The 19,858-nt window shown below is 54.9% G+C and overlaps 1 protein-coding gene across 4 annotated transcripts in view; it reads right to left on the reverse strand.

The window, feature by feature from the left end:
* EPHB2 (EPH receptor B2) overlaps positions 1–19,858 on the reverse strand; it is a 140,123-nt gene that overhangs the window by 58,803 nt on the left and 61,462 nt on the right. The gene's annotated exons all lie outside the window — the stretch shown is intronic.

A 19,858-nucleotide genomic window follows, 5' to 3' on the forward strand; every position in this document is an offset into this window, starting at 1 on the left:
GTTCCCTCCAGTTCTTCCTCTGGGTGAGAAAACAGCTTTTAATTTGGAAGCCACCCAATTTTTTGTTTCCAGAGTAAACAGCAAATCAAAACTGAAATCTTCGCACGGGCGCTAACCCCCTTCCTGTTCGAACGGCGTGGATGTTCTCACCACTTGCTGGAAGAACACAAGGACACCCCAGTCTTTTGCCCCAGGTGGTGACAGCAGCTTTGGGACGTGCTGCTTCCCCTTAGGCTCGCAACAAGGGCAGGGGCAGAGCACCCCTTGAAACTCCTGCTTGGAAAGAGGGAATTGAACCACTGCAAGCACAGAAATTTCTACTTTACCAGGGCATACTTCATCCCAGGAGGGCGATTACCATGACAGCAGCTCTGGCCCCATCACTGAAGCAGGGGCGGTTTGCAGCTTCCCACGTGGTGGGTTCCCACATCTCCAGCACCAATCGGAGGATGCTAATAGGGGTTCACGGGAAACATATGGACCTTTAATTGCCTCACTGCTGCACACAGGCATGGATGGCTGCTTCGCTAGGGTACGGCTCAGAGACAGCAGTGGGTTTGCTAACAGTACTGGCTGTAGCTTTCTCCAACAAGATTGGGAATGCCTGAGCAGCACCGGGTGCCCCCATTTCCCATCCACTCATTCCCAGGGCACGGTAAGGTGGTCTGCTTGGAAAAGCACGTGTTTTGGGAAGGGAACGCCATGGAGAAAGACCCGTGAGGGGTCCTGCCCTCCCTTGCAGGAGGACCATGCCAGGGATCTGGGAGGGAAGGCCACTTCTGCAGCATCTGCTGCTGGAGGCAGCGCTGCCATAAGGCTTCCAGCCCTCCTTCCCTGTACACCGCCTGCCCTGAGCCAGCTCGGCAGGGAAAGGCATCCCGCGGCTCAGCCTGAAGGAAAAGCCTTTGGCCAAAGGGCTGGAGGGGCTGAGGAGGGGCTCCCTGTTTGCTGTTCCTGTGCCCCAGCGCCTCCCTCTAACCAACTTTTTAACGGATCCGGTGTGAGCTGAGCAGGCTCCAAACAGGCTCCTCGGCAACAAAAACTGCCCTGGCCTTTGCAGCCCACCCCAGACCGCTTCTGCAAACAGCTCAGAGCCAACAGCTCTCTCTTGCAATAAAAGTTTCGAAAATGGCACCTTCGGTCTGTGCTAAAGGCTCTGAGGACGGGTCCTCCTCGGCTCCCTTTGCCTGGCTTTGTTCCTCCTGGCAGCAGGGCTCCTTCCACTCGAGCACGGCGTTTTTAATGGCTGATGGAAAACAGGCAGCCCTGGCTCTGTCAGTTAGGATCCGCCAAGAGTCTTAAATCCCCGGCCTTATCTCCCAGCTGCCTCTCTTCTCCCTCCGGGGCCAGAGACAGGGGGCAGGCTGGCTGGCTCTGCATCTCGGCATCACCAGCATCCCTGGTGCTGTGGGACCCCAGAGCCGGTCACCTTGGCTGCATCCTACCTCTTGCCCTCCCTGTGCTTTTGGGAGCCCTCTCCCATGGCCCTCCGCACTCCCTCTGGCATGCTAAATCGCCCTAAAAATCCTACACAAGCCTCTGGCTTCCTTGGCCATGCACCGTGGGACTGGCCCCACATCGACCCTGTGCCGAATGGGTGCCCGCGATTTGCACTTACGGAGAATAAAGAAAACAATATCCTGGGCCATGCCAGGAGGAGTGTGGCCAATACATCGAGGGAGGTGTTTTCCCCTGCCAGGCACTGGAGATGCTGCCACAACTAGTTTGGGGTTGCCCGGTTCAAGGGCAATATGGAGGAACAGGAGAGTTCAGTGCAGGGTCACCAAGATGGCCAGCCCTGGAGCACCGGGCACACGACGAGAGGTGGAAAGAGCTGGGATGGGTTAACTGGGGCAAGGAAGGAATTTAACTGCAGCTATCTGGGGGCAGATGCAAAGACGACAGACCCAAACACTTCACAGGGTGCCAGGCTATGTACCCAGGGACGAGGACCACAAGTTCTGAGTGGACATTAGGAAAAGCTCCTTTTCCAAAAGATGGTGCAGCTCTGGGACAGGTGACAGAGGGGTGGTGGATCTCCTTCCCTGGGGGAGATTCAGATGAAGACTGTGGCTGCCTTCAGCTCCCCAGCACACAAGCACCACCGCTGTGGCCTCACAGCTGGAGGTGCCAGGACTCCACAACCCACATGCCCTACACTAGAGCCCCCCAGAGGTGGCCCCCAAGCCACCTCATCTGCCTCCCAGCTTCAGGCCAGGGCTCCTTCAGATACAACCCCCCTTGGAAGTGCAGCTGGTGCACTGCGCCCTGCCTGTCTGCAGGTCACCACCGGCTGCTTGGTTTAAGAGACTATGTCTTATTCTCACCATCATCCACCCTTTCGCTTGGCGCATGGGCAGGCACAGAGTGGCAGCACAGGGTGCACGGGGCTGTGACAGGACCTTAGCACTGGGGTGTCACAGAGGCTTGGAGAGGACCAAGCAGGGCAGAGTGATACCCTGTTTTGGGAGCTCCCCAAAAGAGCACATGGGAAAGTCCTGCAAGGGACAAAAAGTCCCTGAACCTTCTAGCAAAGCTGTCCTCAGGCCAGCTCAAACAAGCTCCAAAGATTGAGAAAACAACATGGGCCTTTTGGACACCACGGGACAAAGCAATGCTGGTCATCATCCACCAACTCTGCAGCACAGCCTGGGCCAACGCCAGGCAGTTACAGTCCCCTGCTCTCCTGCAAGAGCATCACCAGCCTGCTGGCCAGGACAACCTGTGCAGCAAGCGCCCTCATCCAAACCCTTGCAGCTCCCTCCCAGTGCAGCTCTCGCACCCGCAGCAGGGCTGAGCCCTGGCCTGGGAGAGGCTTCGTGCTGGGGGCTTGCCAGCAAATCCCTCCTGCAGCTTCCATGGGGTTCGCAAGGTCATCTCCGTGCTAGCACTGCTCAGAAGTTCAAGCATCTGGCGAGACCGCCGCACCTGTGGGCACGCACACCTGCGAGCCCCCCCGCCGACCTGCTCTGGGCGGCACATCCATCAGTGGTGACGGGATTCGGCTGTCAGAGAGAAACGCCTGGAATTTCTTACCTGCCCGGTCAGCCTGGTTCAGCCTTCCTGAGCTGTCACGGGGGCTCTTAAAGAGAAATGAAAGCTTTCTGTCCCTGCCTGAGCATGGGGATGCTCCCAACAGCCTCAGATTACAGGCGGCGAGTACCGTAATCCAGCACTTCTCCTGCTCGAGCTGTTCAGTGGACACCCGAAGGGAGAAGACTTCCCTACCCAAAGGCGACATGTTCGTCACACTGCTGAAGACTGCAGGTGACCGCAACCCCAAAGGCACGGGTCATGGCTCACTTCCAGAGCCCAGTGTCTCTGGGTGAAGCTGAAACCAGATGGTGAGTTTACAGGTCAGGAGAATAGAATCATAGAATCTTCATGGTTGGAAAGGACCTTTGAGATCATTGAGTCCAACCAAACAACCTACAATCTCTGCCACTAGAGCATGCCCTGAAGCGTCACATCTAGACGTTTCTTAAACACCTCTAGGGATGGTGACTCAACCCCCTCCCTGGGCAGGCTGTTCCAGTGCCTGAACACTCTTGCGGTAAAGTCATTCTTCCTGATATCTAACCTAAACCTCCCCTGCCGCAGCTTCAGCCCATTTCCTCTGGTCCTGTCATTATTCCCCTGGGAGAAGAGGCCAACCCCCACCTCTCTCCACCCTCCTTTCAGGGAGTTGTAGAGGGCAATGAGGTCTCCCCTCAGCCTCCTCTTCTCCAAGCTAAACATGCCCAGCTCCCTCAGCCTCTCCTCATATGCCCTGGTCTCCAGACCCCTCACCAGCCTGGTCGCTCTCCTCTGGACACGCTCCAGCACCTCAACGTCCCTCTTGTACAGAGGGGCCCAGAACTGAACACAGCACTCGAGGTGAGGCCTCACCAGTGCCGAGTACAGAGGCACCATCACTTCCCTGCTCCTGCTGGCCACGCTATTCCTGGCACAAGCCAGAATACTGTTGGCCTTCTCGGCCACCTGGGCACACTGCTGGCTCATGTTCAGCTGGCTCCACCAGCACCCCCAGGTCCTTCTCTGCCGGGCAGCTTTCCAGCCACTCTGCCCCAAGCCTGTAGCGTTGCTTGGGGTTGTTGTGACCGAAATGCAGGACCCAGCACTTGGCCTTATTAAACCTCCTACAGCTGGCCTTGGCCCATCGATCCAGCCTGTCCAGGGCCCTCATAGCTCTGGTGGCAGCAGATGCTTTGGATGTCCTCGCTCCTGCAGACACCAGAAAGCACTCTGGAACGTAGCTCCAAGGCCAAGCTCAGCTGCCCGTGGTGCTCTCCTGAAGCACGACACCCACCACACTGGGGCTATCGGAGTCTAGGAGCAATCCCAGTCCCAGCACACAGGGTGATCAGGACACTGTCAACACCTGCAGAGTTTCAACCTCAAAACCTTGTCTCAGCATCTTGGCACGCACCTAAGGACCTAGAGCTTCAGGTGCTGGGAAAAGACGTTGCCCCAGGAGCCCCGGGGTGACTCGCCTGGAGCAATGTCAGCCTGTGCCAGACGAGGTGCCGAGCCACGAGGTTATTTCTGTGCCGTTATGTGCTAGCAGATACACCAAACGTCACGTTCTCCTTATTCAGCCACTGGTTTTCTTCTGGTGCAGAGGATGGACTGATGTGTATCCCAGCCTCTAACTGAAACACTCTATGTGGTTTTTGTTTCTGTTTTAGATTCCTTACAATACAGTAATTTATTTTATTTTGATATTTTAAAAAATGCTTTTCGGGCAAGCAGCATGTCCTTTTTCAATAGATGTAAACACTCCAGCGCTTCATACTGAAAGAGCAGTTGTTTAAACGGTAAGCCAGCTTTCTCCAAGTGGTCTCCAGAAGAATTTAGGACTTTCACGTTTTGTTACTTTGTTTGGTCTTGTTTAAATGTTCCCCAAAGCTTCTGCCTGGGAGAGCTCTGCCTCCGGAGGGTGGTATGTTAACCATTACGGGAATGGCTCCCAACCTTTTAACACAGGGAAAAAAGCAAACCAAGCAAGCAAGTGGTGACATCAAAGTTGCACTGATGGAAAACCCCTAATCCTATAAACCCTTCCTGCTTTAATTGGTGTTAAAACAAAGATAATCTTATCTCAGCCCTATAAAAGAAGGGGTACGTTGTACTCTCTAAAAGCCTCTCTAAAAGCCCTCATAAACTTGACAAACATTCCATTTTTCGAGCCGGAGGAGAATGGCTTTAATCCTAAAGGAAACACAAAAATAAAAAGGGAGCTTTTCCTGGATGAGAGCTCTTCACGTGGACGGTCTCCCCAGCCCTCTTGGTCCTGGTGCAAATCCAGAGTCACTCCTCCAGCACCACCGGGGACAGCCATGCATGTCCACCGGGACCACGGAGACGTGAGGGACCGGAGCAGCCAAGGACCATCCGATGTCTGCAGGTCTCCAGGTGCGAGCAGAGCCAGGATCAGGCCCCTGAGCGGACTTGTGCCTCCACCTTCGGGGACTCCCAAGTGCATCTGTGGCTGCTCAATGTTTTTATCTGCAAATCGCCTGCTTCTACCCAACCCCCTCATCCCAGATGTTGGAGGCGCAGGTTTCAGGGTCAGGGGTCAGAGTCTGAGATCGGGTCTCTGAAGGACATCCCTACCTGACCCAGAGGCTCCAACCCCTGCACCCAGCACGCAGAAGTGTTGATGGCACTGTTCCCAAATTGCTCTGCCTTGACGTCCCATAGCATGAGGACCAGCGCCCTCCCACCCCACGCTCTCCTCTCCAGGCACTCTGCAGACCCCCTCGAGGTGCAGCTCCCAGGGGAGCCTTTCCAGGGCACAGGCAGCTTTTCGAGGTGGAGGTAGCCAGGAAAACTTGGAGTGGGCATGTTTAATCATTACATTTTAATGCTGCTTAGCACCCAGTTTAGACAAGTTTAAAACACGCCAGCTGGTTAAGTGCCAGCAGCCGCTTTCCAGATGACAACATTGTTCTTTGTCAGCACTAGGTGCTGAGTGGAGCTGGCATAAGGACTGATTAAAAATGGTTAGTTATAGTGGTTTAAATCACTGGGGGTGTCGTTGCACAGTAACTTTCCTTCCCAGCCTGCAGCGAGTGCAGAAGCTGCAGGCAGGCAGCACCCAGGGCAGTTGCACACTGTCCCACCTCCACTTTCCAAAATGCCCTGAAGTCTGCTTACGTACTTATGGGGAGCAAAACCCGAGGAAAACCAGCTTTCCTCCACAAGAAGCTCACAAGTGCTCTGGCACAAGTGGTCTGGCACTTGGGAGATCTGCACGGAACACTGTTCCAGTTTGGGGCTCTCCAGTGCAAGGAAGACACTGGAGCTGCTCCAGGGGAGGCCACCGACATGGCTGGGGGCTGGAGCCCATGGTACGAAGATGGGCTGAGGGTCAGACGTGAGCCTGGAGGAGAGAAGGCAAAGGAGAGAATTAACTGCTGCCTTCAGCAACCCAACAAGAGGGTGTCAGGAAGATGGAGCCAGGCTCTCAGAGGCAGGAAAAGGCTCAAGGTGGCACATGGGAAATTCCAGCTTGAAACAAGGAGAGCGTTTTTTCATCATGAGGGAGGTCAAGTATTGGAAGGAGGGCTCAGAAAGGTGCACGGATCTACATCCTCGGAGACAGTCAAAGCCTCTCCCAAGGCACTGGCATGCATTCCAGTCCTCTAGCTGCCCGTCACCAACAGAGCTTCCACTTTTCAAGCTTTTGTATGCCCAGCCTGCCCCCTGCTCGATGGACCACCGCTGCCCGGCTGTGGGGGTACCAGCACAGCGAACGGGGTTATGCAGACGCACTGCTGGCCTGAAGGCAAAAAAAGAGCCACTTACACCAGGAGTGCAAAGGTCAAGCAGTTGTTTGTAGGAGCAGCCTGGGGAAAATAAACCTCGCTTTTTTTACTTTGCTTAAATTCACCAACGCTGCTAAATCAATCACACTTGAAAGCGACAGTCCCCTTCCCCGGAGCAGTGTCGCTTGGTGCTGACACCACACACGGACCACGGTGCCACCCTGCGACTCCAGCTCCATTTTGGAGGTCCATCATCTGTCCCTGCCACCTCTGATTCGCTCATGTCCGAACAGGCACACTTCTGGCCCTTGAACGTCTTCAAGGCTGCCCGAATCACCTGAGCTGCAGCAGCTCCATCCAGCGATGAGCTGCTGCAGCAACATGGTACGATGGACTTTGAACCACTGGGTTTTGAGCCTGCGAAGGGAAGTGCAAGAAGAAACCAAAATCAGCTGTGCCTCCAGCCAGCTGATCTGCCGAAAAGCTGGTTTTCCTTTGAAACCCCCGACTCCAGAGGAGAGAAGGATGCACAGACAGTCTCTGAGACACCCATCCCTGGAGGGGGAAGGTCAGCTTTAAGCTAGGGTTGGAGAAGGAGTGTTGGGACAGCAAGGCTGACCGCGAGCCACGTCTCCTACCCTAGAGAGGGTATAGCAAGGGCACTGGTGTCTGTCACCGCACCCGTCCTCATTTCTGCGCTGTGTCTATCTGCAGCGTTATTTAGGAGCAGTCAGCTTGCTACCTCAGCACTGCTAATGAAATGAAACACGCAAATTATTGTAATCAGAAGGATTCATGATGGGGAGAGCGATTCTTTTTAAGCACACTGACCTGAGCAGTAGAAATTTTGAAAATGGCAGCAATAAAGCCATTTGAGCGCCTCCTCCTAAACCCTCCCCTCCCCAGGGACCCTCCCCAGCCCCCAAGCTCTCGTGCGTCTGCTCATGGCGTTTGCAGTACACAGCCGCGTGGTGTTTTTCCCCCCACACATAGGACAGACAGGACCCGGCAGCGCGATGGCTTCTGCACTAACAACACCCTGTATGCACAGGGGCTGTCAGCAGGACCGAGGGAAGAAGGATAAAAGCAGGGCAAACAAAACCCCTCTAGAAGAGCTCGTCTTTCCCCTTGTTTGACAAGATTATTTGGAAAATGTAGATGGCCTTGTGGTAGGGTTATCCCCTGCTGGCATTGTCGCCGCGTTTGGGGTCCCTGGATTCCCAGGACCAGATTTGGACATCCAGGCTAGTGCGTATTCACAGCCTCATCTTAGGTCAACCTGTCCCATCGTATCACCAATCCAGGGGACCGTAAGATCTTAACCTGATTCTGCTACGGCTTCACCCCAGACATGTTCAACCTTTCTTTCAACTGACACGAGCTAGACGCTGGAGGTTGGGCAGGGAGTACAGAAGTCCAAGGAATCGTAGAATCATAGAATCTGTAGGGTTGGAAGGGACCTCTAAAGGCCATCTAGTCCCACCCCCCTGCAGTCAGCAGGGACATCTTCAACTAGATCAGCTTGCTCAGAGCCTCATCCAGCCTGGCCTTGAGTGTCTCCAGGGATGGGGCCTCCACCACCTCTCTGGGCAACCTGGGCCAGTGTCTCACCACCCTCAGTGGAAAGAACTTCTTCCTAATGTCTCACCTAAACCAACCCTGCTCTAGTTTAAACCATTGCCCCTCGTCCTATGGCTCCATGCCCTTGCAAACAGCCCCTCCCCAGCTTTCCTGGAGCCCCTTCAGGGACTGGAAGGGGCTCGAAGGTCTCCCCGGAGCCTTCTCTTCTCCAGGCTGAACCCCCCCAACTCTCTCAGCCTGTCCTCACAGCAGAGGGGCTCCAGCCCTTCGATCATCTCCGTGGCCTCCTCTGGCCCCGCTCCAACAGGTCCATGTCCTTCTTGTGCTGAGGGCTCCAGAGCTGGACACAGTACTCCAGGTGGGGTCTCACCAGAGCAGAGCAGGGGGGCAGAATCCCCTCTCTGGATCTGCTGGCCACGCTTCTTTTGATGCAGCCCAGGATGCGATTGTCCTTCTGGGCTGCAAGCACACATTGTTGGTTCATGTCCACCTTTTCATCCATGAGTACCCCCAAGTCCTTTTCCGCAGGGCTGCTCTCTATCACCTCATCCCCCAGCCTGTATTGATAACGAGGGTTGTCCCAACCCAAGTGTAGGACCTTGCACTTGGCCTTGTTGAACTTCGTAAGGTTTGCTCGGGCCCACCTCTCCAGCTCATCCAGGTCCCTCCGGATGACATCCCATCCCTCTGGCCTGTCAACCGCACCACTCAGCTTGGTGTCATCTGCAAACTTGCTGAGGAAGGAAGCCACAGCTCTGTAATCAACACACATATATTTGATAGAGAGTAGGAAATATGATGTGGGGCTGCAGAATGAACCACAAGTACAGAAAACTACCAAAACCCCTAACTCCTTCCAAACAGCAGGTCTGACCACCCCGCGCACTGAAAAAATGCAGTGTGGCTGTGCCAAGATCACTATGTGCCAGGGATGTGCATGTAAGAAGAGTTAAAAGTAGAGATTTTATATATTAGTTTCCAGGAAATCTTTTATAAAGCCTCCCTATTTTGCACAACTGTAACGACTTCTGCAATACGTGGCTGAATAAATACCCAGGAGCGATTTCCACTGTTGGCATTCCCTCTACACTCAATGCGTCAATTTGGTAGTGGTGTTTTCGCAGTGTTGAGGGTTGCGAGGGATCAACATCAGAAGGAGACAGTTGAACCCTAGGTCCCCTGGCTCTCATTTCACTGATAACTTTCTCCGAAAGGATGCTCTGCTAAGGGAAAAGCAGCAGCAAATAATTATCTGTCTATATCCATCCGGAGCAGCATTGCGTGGCAGGATCTGAGAGCCAAGCGTGCACTCTCAGAGCACACAGATGGGAAAAGGCAATTTTCAACAGCTCGTAATTCCCCCTGTTTGGGCGGGTTTTCCCTGCATCCATCAAAATGCACCTTCCACACCTGAAAGCTTTCTTCCACCAGATTTTGTACTTCCATACTCCCAGATTTTCATACTCCCGGGCTTTCATACTCCCACTGGCAAGTAGAGAGGCCTTGCAAAGGCGCCGCGAGCAACTTGAGATGGAAAAAACATGAGGCTGCTCCAACACAAGGTTGGGAGTACGCTGGCTGGTTTCAGCTGCATGAAAGTTGAACTCTGTTCCCGCCTCTGCACATTTAAAAGTAACTCTCAGTAAATCAGGGGTCTTCCCCAGCTTCCCAGATTGCCAGGGCTCTCCCACTGCGCTCGAGGGCTCGCTGCCAATGCCAGGCATGCAGCACGAGCACTGAACAGGTTCCAAGAGATGCCAGCAAAGCCACGGAGGACAGAAAGTACAAATAAAGCGCTCTGAATAATAGCCAAGATCGCCTCAAAAAAAGTTGTTGTTGCACCCAGGAAAATGCAACTCAAATATTTTTCAGTAAAAATTAATTCTGGCCAAGAAATTACAGTGGAGGAGTAAAAAATACACCTTAAAAAGTGAACTGGCAGCAGTGGCTTTACATTAGTAAGCGCAAAATACAACTGGTTGATAAGAGCAGCTAACCTGGGCAGCGGAAAAAACAGGGGCCTGTAAGATTAACAGGAACAGGATGGAAATCAAGGATGCAAGAAAAATGAAACCATGGTAAAGATATGTGCCTGCCCCTAAATCACGGCAAAATTGTCCATTGTGACGAAGAAAGAAAGGGATATATAGTACTATAGTGCATGCATAGAGATGGATTGTCTCATAACTGACACTTCCTTAAAAATTTCCATTTCCCCTGAAAGTAGGAAGAATATCAGCAATCGGCTCCCAACGCCAGGCAGGATTAGATAACTTGTACCCAAGAGCTTTAATAGTCAGCCAAGGAAAACTCTGTGATGCTGGTGTTTATGAAATCCGCCGCAGTGAGACCATTCCAGGGCACCAGACACACTGATAACGCTGCGGCGTATGATTTTCAGGGGTAAGAGATGCTTAGCTCTCTCGGCCAAGATGATGGCACTACTGCCGGGGCAAACAGTGGAACAAGTGACATCATATAAAGTCCCCTGATGGATTTTCTTTGTGTTGTGGGGTTTCATTTGGAGGAGGCTTGGTTTACCGGTCACTTTGTGGAGTGGGATCAGAGACACTCGGTGCGCTAGGGAGGTTGACCATCCTCCCAGCCCCGTTCTGCAAACAGCGGTCCCCGTCACCGTGTGCCGCATTAAAGAAAACAGGTTGAAAAGCAGAGAGGTTGCCACAGAGAACGGGCTGAGTGTCACAGCCCGGCATGAAGCTGCAGCAACAGACCAGCAGGATCCTCAGATGAAGGAGGCAGAAAGTACCCAACACGCTGGGTCGGACTTGGAGTTGATGTGAAAATCGCGCACAGGCAGCGTGGCACGACCAAAAATTTCCTGGTCCTTCAGAAGCCGTATAAAAATACAGATAGATTTGGACTTCTTAATCCACAGACTACCCAAGCACCGAGGTCATTTGGCTCCAATGGGTCCCAAAAATCCTCCTTCAGGGACCTTCACTGCATTTTCCCCAAGGCGAGCCGCCCCTAAAGCCCACAGCAAGGCTGTGGCTGACACAAGGATTTCCTCTGTCTCCGGAGGAGACAGGGAAGGCAACCGCCCTTGCCTAGGTGGGAAGCAGCTGGGTTACTCAGAGCAGGGGCCACAGTTGGAAAAGGGTTTTCTTCAAAGCGTGAGGCGCCTGGAGCAGCTCCAGCCAGGGCTGGGAGCAGGACAGATGGCAGAGCCCCGCTAATCCAGACAGGCAAGCCAAGGCCAGGGCTGCGCAGCTCCCCGGGACGTTGCCAAGCGTGAACTCCCACTTTAAAGGCCCCAACTTGCTCTTACAGATTAACACGGCCCCCCGAGAAGGTCCTGCGGGGAGACGCTCGTGTTTGAGAAGATTTGTACCCTGTGTGATGAAGAAGGATGCAGTACTGCAGCAGAGGGGAATGCAGAGCTGGGATGGAGCATGGGGTGCATGTCCCAGCCCGCTCCTGCTGCAATCTTCACTAATGGAGTACAAAACCCCAAACTTCCCCACGCTGACAAATCTGCATCCTTCATCCTAGCGGGGTCCATGCTGCAGAGCAGGTATGTTAACAAGGCCCTTATTACTAGGGCCACATGAGCAAAACTCACGGCGCCATGCTCCTCGAGGAGAAGTCCACGCCTTCTCCTCTCTCCTGCTCCTTTGGGCTCCATCTGCAAGACAGAGCTTGGTTTTCCACTGAAAGGCAATGTCAGGGGCAAGGGCACGCAGACTGACTGCAGTTGGCTTGCAAGGGAGAGCTCTGCTTGGGAGGACAAGGACCGATAGATCCTCTTGTGCAAACAGCAACTCTGTCGGGGCTAGATACGAACTGCTCACAGCATCTCTAGAATGCTAAGACTCTTCCTGCCTGGTGACTTCTCCTCCTCCTCTCTCTCTGGGGTACCTCTCCCTGCTGCTTTTGTTCCTGTGATTTCATCTGCTCCCACGGGAAACCGTCACTAAGTGTCTCCCCAGCTTGTTCTCTGCCCACCCTCCCACACAAGGACCTCGGGAACCCTCACGCTCATCACAGCGGGACGTGGAGCCTGCTCTCCTCCCATGCTGGTTCCCAGAGCTCTCCTGCTGGCCCTGCTGCCCAGCTCTCGGGTCTCTGGCTGGTCTAACACAAGGTGCAGGGGATGTCCCCTGCAGGAAGGAGGTACCAAAAAAGTGATGAGGAGGAAAGCGCTCAGTGGCCGCTCTGCACCAGGAGCTCCTGGTACAGAAATGCCTGAAGCCAAATGAAGAGGTACCCAGTAGCATGAGGCCCATGGGCCACCCAAACCCGTTGGCCAAGCGAGGAGCAGTGACCAGCTTCTTGTGTCCCTGTCTCAAGGAGACGTCACACAACGCAGTGCACCCCTGGCTATGCACTCCTACAGGCCACAAACGGTAAACTCGAGCAGGCACAGACATCATGGGCAACCCCATGCTCTCCTCCTGCACCAAAGGAGGGAAGGGATGGCAGCTCGCTATGCCATAAAACACGGTCGATGCAGGCAAAGCAGCAGTAGGAAACAACATGGGGGCAGCTGATGACGTGACCCTCAGCTCGCCTGCGGTCCCCTGTCCAAAGAACACAGCCTGTCTTGGAGGTGGCAACACGCCTGGGGACCAGCAGTGCTGGGGCCGTGCAGCAGCGGTTGCTCACCCCTGGAAAGCACAAGCAGACAGTGCACAGCAGCCTTCCTTCTCCCCCGTGCCAGGATGCCCGGCTGGCCACCACTGCCCTGCCAGTCTGTTCCAGTACAGCCAGTGACGTGGTACTGGAACCCAGATGCTCACAGGACTGCTCTCTGGTCTAGAGCTGAAAATTAAATTAAAACCGCGACAGGGACAGTTAATTAAAGCAGATTAGTGCGAGACTAATTAGGGACGCTGACACTGCAACCATCAAGCCCTGCGATGTTAATTAGCTGTTCATTAATGTCAGCTCCCTGTTCAGTACAGAAATATGAACTGCCTATCTCCTGGGCTTCACACACAGCAGAGCGCGCGGCGCCACTCGGTCGCCTCCTCTGAGGACACACCAGCCTCCCATCACCTCCCAGCAGGGACACCATCACCACCAACAGCGAGATCCTTGACACCACCACCAACGAGACCCTCAACACCACCACCAACAGCAAGACCATCACCACCAACAACAGCAAGACCATCACCACCACCAACAGCAAGATCCTCGCCACCACCAACAGTGAGATCTTCACCACCACCCAGCACAGAAACACGGCCACCACCAACAGCAACATGCTGTCACCATCCTGAACCACTACAGCCACTGACAGCCAGGAGGTCCCCATCCCCTCCCAGCAGCAAGACCATCATGAGCAGCTTGACACCCCAGCACCACCTGTGAGCACCTGCCTTGTCCCTCATTACTGACACTATACCCTGTGCCACCGTCAGAAAGCTGAGCGTTCTCCAGGACCCCCCCTTAGAACTCCCTAAAACTGGTACACACTGTCTTCCACAACCATAACATGCCAGGGGACATGCAGGACCATCCTTGTTTCCTCTCACTCTTGGCCTTGAAAAGGTACTAGGTAGGATGATGCTGCCTTGTCCCACCATCATGCCCATAGTTGGGACACAAAAAAAAAAAAAAAAAGCTGGAGAACTCTGGAGAGACAAGAGCAAAAGAAAGAAAATCCACCAAGCTCCTTGGTGTGACTTTCCACCACCACAAGCACCTCCGTCCTTGGAAAGGCAAAGCAAAATCAAACAGCTGTTCCCCAGGAGGACGCGCACACACGGATGCATAGGGAGCACACAGCGACTGTGGGAAGCACACGGGGCTGTAGAGAGGATACACTGGCTGTAGGGACCACACAAGGGCTGCAGGGAGAAACACACGGGTGGTGGAAGCGGACACGAGGGTATACAGAGCACACACGGAGCTACGTGGAGCACAAAGGCTGTCGGGAGCACACACGGGGGTTGCAGGGAGCACACACCGCCTGTCGGAAGCCCACACGGGGTTGCAGGGAGCACACAAGGTCTGTAGGGAGAACACACAGGGGTTGCAGGACGCACACCCCGGTTCAGGGAGCACTCACAGGGACATTAGGGTGTACAGACAGGGCTGTTGAGAGAAGGGGAGTGCAGGGAGCACACACGGGGAAGCCGGGAGAACACACAGGCTGCAGAGAGCACGCGGAGGTGTAGGGAGCACAAAAGGGGTGCAGGGTGCGCATACAGACTGTAGGGAACACACGTGGGTTGTAGGGAGCACGCAGGGTGTTGGGAAGCACACACGAGGCCGAAGGGCGTATACAGAGGCTGCAGGGAGAACACACAGGGAGCACAAAGAAAACGTATGGAGAAAAATGGGCTGTAGGGTGCACACACAGACCGCAGGGAGCACACATGGGTTGCAAGGAGCACACACAGGCTGTAGAGACTATGCAGGGGGCGGCAGAATGAACACAAAGGGCTGTAGGCAGCACGCACCAGCTGTACGGACCGCGCATGGGGCTGCAGGCGTCGCAAACAGCGCTCTAGCGAGCACAGACAGCCTGCGCGGAGCACACACGGGCTGTAGGGAGTGAATGCAGGCGTCACGGCGCACACACGGCTGTATGGAGCACACACGGCTGTAAGGAGCACACACACGCTATATGGACGACAGACGTGTTGTAGCCAGCACATACAGCATTGTAGGAAGCACAGAGGCTGGCTGCAGGGAGCACAGACACGGGCTGTATAACCCTCACACGGGGCTGTAGTGAGCGCACACGGGACTGAAGGGAGCGGACGTGTGCTGTCGGGAGCACACACAGGGCTGCAGGAACACACACGGGGTGTAGGGAGCACGGGGAGGGGGTTACCAGGAGCACACAGGGGGGCTGTGGGAAGCACTTGCAGGGCTGGATAAGCACACAGGGGGTGTAGGGAGCACAGAAGGGGTTGCCAGGAGCACACGAGGGGTCTGCAGGGAGCACGCACTGGCTGTAGGGAGCACCCCCCAGCTGTATAATCCATAAGGAGAGCTGCGAGGAGCACACGGGGGGCTGCGGGGAGCACATATGGGGTGTATGGAGCACACACAAGGGTATAGGGTAAACAAATGAGCTGTAGGGTACACATGTGAGCTGTAGGGACTACACACGGGCTGTAGGGAGAACACAAGGACTGTAGGGAGTAAACAGGGGTTGTGGGGAGCACACCGAGGGCTGCTGGGCACGTACACGGAGCTGCAGGCAGCGGACATGGGTTGTAGGAGCACACACCAGCTGTACGGACCACGCATATGGGGCTATACACGTCCCACACCACTGGGAGCACATGTAGGCTGTAGGGAGCGACGCAGGGGTGCAGGGAGACCACAGTGGGCCGTAGCAGTGCGTGTAGGGCTGCAGGGAGCATGCACAGGCTGTACGGAGTACATACAAGCTGTGGGGACTAAACACAGGCTGCAGGGAGCACACGCAGGGGTGTAGGGAGCACCCGGGGGGCTGCAGGGAGCCCATCAGTGACTCTCAGGCTGGTCCCACGCAGGGCCATGGCCTGAGCCGCTGGTGCTGTGCGTGGGTCCCACCTCGAGCCCCGGCGCGCACACAGCCCACCTGCAGACCCTGCGGCCACCCGGGTTCAACCCAGCCACAGGACCCGCCTGCCCCACGCTCTCCCCAGCGGGGCCTTGGGGACACGGCAGTCCTCCTGCATTTGGTGACAGCCACAGCGGCGAGCGCTGCGCCATCGCCCTCAGAGAGGAAACGCTCCTGTAATGGAGCACCTGCCAAATGCATCGCAGCTGCGAGGCTGAACCTGCCCCAAAAACCTCCTCCTCAAACACGGCCGCGTTTTCCACCACACAAGCCTCCACCGATTCCCTCCAGGGACCGAGCTACATTTTCAGATCCCACCCTGCAAAACCAACAAGGATGCTCGCACCTTCTCCTCTAGCTTGTACCCTACTCCGGCACTGCAAAAGCCTCTTTGTACAACGCGCCCATCGCCTTCAGCCAGCTCTGGAGAAAAAAAAAAGTGTCTCGTGTCTGGTGCAAACTGGTGATGGGGTGGGAGCTAAGTGAGGATGTCCTAATGGGAAGCAATCAGACTCCACTGCTTCTCCTCCTCCAGAGCATATTTAGAGCTTTCAGAAGGAAACAAAACTTGTTTATCTTAGCACTAATCAATTTATAGCAATCAAAATAAAACCCATTAGGAGCCATTCCCCATTTGAGTTTCAAAGAGGCTTCTGACCCCAGGAGGCTCTGAGCTGATTGATTAGAAATTTCTGACACTAATGTGTGTCTTCGAAGGGTCCAGTGTGGCTTTAATTCCTCTCTCCTGAGACACTGATCATGTGTTAACATCTGTCAGCCCCTTCCTGCACTTAGGGGAGGGGAAATTCATGAGCGTACTGAGTTGCATGGCACAGCTGGGGAGAAGGCAGCATTTGCTGGCTTAAACAGCTTCCAGAAATCCCTTGGGGCAAATCATTTGCATGATCCTTGGGCAAAAGCTGGAGTGCACCAAGAAATAAAAAGCACCGACGCGGAGCGGAGGCAGCAGGTGGAGTGGTTAGAGCTCAGGGCTGGCATTTGGGCTTTTGCGTCCCAACTTTGCCCCGACTCCTTGTGTCCCCGAGCAAGCGCTCTCCCCGCTCCAGGCAAGGGTAACAGCAGAGCACAGACAGCAAAGAAACATACAGGAAAGATTATTTTTATTTGCAGTTGGAGACAGATGTAGGGAGGAGCCTTCATCCTTCAAGATGGAGCACGCTTGGTCCATCAGTGGTTTTTTTTGTACCATGGTGAAGCCTACATCTGTCTCCAGTCGAGGTCAGAGTTAAAGCACAGAAACCACCAGTCCTGGCACCAGGTCCTGCATGGCTGGGGGACAGGAGCTGCACGTGCAGGCACAGACCATGCCCTGTGAGACATGCTGCCTTGAGGGCATCACCCCTGATGACCACAGACCCATTTGCTGGAGCCGGCCAAACACAGCTGGGCAAGAAAGTGCATTTTTCGCCAGGGAAGTTGAAATAATTGGCCCAGCGATGGAGGGTTTTCTACCCATTTGCTGCCACATTTCTTTGTCCAACGCAAAAAAAAAAGCTGAGGGGGGGCCACACGCATAGGCAAACACATTTAGGCTAAGGGTATACGCGTGGCCACGTGCACCTGCACGGGGGCAATTGATGAGGGGACAGGATAACCCATTCCATGTGTACAAAGAAAAGGGGTGGAGAGGGGGTGGGAGGAGGGGGTAAATCTGTCCATGCAAAGGGGATACCACAAAAACGAGCCCCTGCAGCTTGCCCTCCCCAGGAACAGCCCCCTCTGCAATGTTCCCAAGCGGGACCAACTGCCTCTCACTTCCAGCAGATTAAAGCAACTAATCTAGTTAATGAAAGCAAATCAGCCCAAATGAGCCGCTCTGCCCTGCCGCAGGGCGGTGGGTCAGTGGGAGCGAAGCTCTCCACCCCTGCCTGCTGCCCGGAGCTCCCAGTGAGGATGCTGAACCGCCGTTGCTGCAGCAACCCGGCGCGCGAGGCCGGGCCCTTCGCCTCCCCGTGGGCGTGCGAGGTGAGCAGGCGTGCGAGGGTGCACCGGGAACTCAGCAGGGGCCTTCAGCCTCTGCCCCCACATTCATCGGGAGGCAATCAGCTAGGTTCGTCATGCCAGCCCCAGGTGCACGATGCTGAACCGGCGGGGACATGGAAAATTGGTCCAGGGGTGGCACTGTCCCCTGGTGCGAAGCTCTCTGGGAGGGAGCGGGATGCAGCAGTGGGGCTTGGTGGGGCAGTGATGGGTGTCCTGGGGTGCGCTGGTGGATGCTGTGGGTTTGGCTTGGGGCAAGGCATTACAGACAGCCCATCCAGAGGATGCTGCGCTGGAGAATTGCATCCTTCAGGCCCTTCTGCAAGCCAGGAGGCAGGGTAAGAGGAGTCTCTCTGCCGCTGACAAAGGGGTGTGAAACCTGGGCAACGACTGAGTCCACGCAGCTGGACTCAGTCGTTGCCCAGGTTTCACACCCCTTTGAACACCTCCCTCCTTCTCTACCAGCATCTCCTGCTGGGCAGCCCAGAGCCCATGGCTCGGGCATCCAATGCCCAGGACACCAGCACAGGACGGGAGGCACAGGAGGGGCCGTTGGCAATGCCCGCATGACAGTCCCCTCAGGGGGTGCTGCCCACGGGGACCCGGGGTCCAGCTGCTGAGCTCACTGCCCAGTGCTCTTATAGGCACTGACGGGTCTTCTCAGCCCCCCTGGGCTGGCTTGTCCAGATTTGGGGGCTCTGGACCCCGGCATCCCCCACTTTATCCAGGCACCTTTTGCTGAGCCCAATGGCTGGTCCTCAGCTAGGGCACAACGCCCTGCGATGAACCATCTTGTCTGACACACTCTCAAACGTGGTGAAGTCCCTCTTTTCTCATTAGCTTGCTCTAGTGGTTAATCACTTAGAAACACAGGCCTAATTTTTTTATTTGTCTAGCTTCAGTCTAACCCTACCGCTTGTTATCCCTTTCTTCGCCAGATTAAAAAGCCCTTTAGAAGCTGGTGTTTCCTCTTGCTAATCATCTCACCTCTTAATCTTCTTTTTGACAAGATAAGCATATTGAGCTCTTTTGGTGCCTTGTGGACGGGCATTTTCCATAGTTCTTGGGACCATGTTTGTGCTTCTCCGCAGCACCCTCCAGGTTTATTTCTCATATCCCTCCCGAACTGTGGAGAGCAGGGCAGCTGTCAGAGTTTGCGGCAGCTGGGTGTCCCCACACTGGATGCCACCCCTCTTGCCTAGGTCTGCTCACATGGAGACATTTTTCTGACCTCAGTCTACAGGACACGCCAACCTCTTCATATGGGATGTGACTTAGCACAACGTCCCATGGTTTCACAGGTGTTCTCAAAAGAGATTTTCAACTCCCTGCTAGTTACAGCAGGTCTGGCTCTGAGTGCTGCTGACCCATGGTGTGGTCTCCTGTCCCCACATGCCACGCTACCACCCAAGGAGCATATTTAGACCCCAAGCTGGCTTCAGCACTGAGCCAAGGTTACTCCATCCACCTCCAGTGCAGAGGCAGTGCTCAGGTCAAGCTGGCTCCGTGGTCCTGGCACCTGATTTTTCATGGCATCCCAGCAGGACTGATGGGAAGAGACCTCTGGGGTCTCCAGGCCAGTCTCCAGCTCATAGAAGGGCTGAGTCCAGCCCAGACCAATGACTGAGTCCAGCCCTAAATCAGAGTGGCTGTGGCTGCGTGCAGCCAAGCCTTGGAAATCCCTGAGGACGGTGATGCTCAGCCTCTCTCAGGAACTGTCTCATCTTTTCCAGAGCCCACCCTGAGCTTCTCAGACCACAGCTTGTGGCTGTCGTCCCTTCCTATATGACATGTCACCACTGGTGGGGGCTTGGCTCCATCCTCTTGTTATTACGCTGCACTGAGCTGTAGCTGTGCTTATATCCCTTCTCGGGTTCTTCTTCCCCGCGTTCCCTCCACATCGCTGAAATCTCCTTGTGCCAAGCTCCAGCCAAGGGCTGAGCAACCAAGCTAGTCCAAGCTGCGTTCCCCCACCATTCTG

Source organism: Larus michahellis, chromosome 16 (genome assembly GCF_964199755.1).
Source record: "Larus michahellis chromosome 16, bLarMic1.1, whole genome shotgun sequence".
Taxonomy (NCBI): domain Eukaryota; kingdom Metazoa; phylum Chordata; class Aves; order Charadriiformes; family Laridae; genus Larus; species Larus michahellis.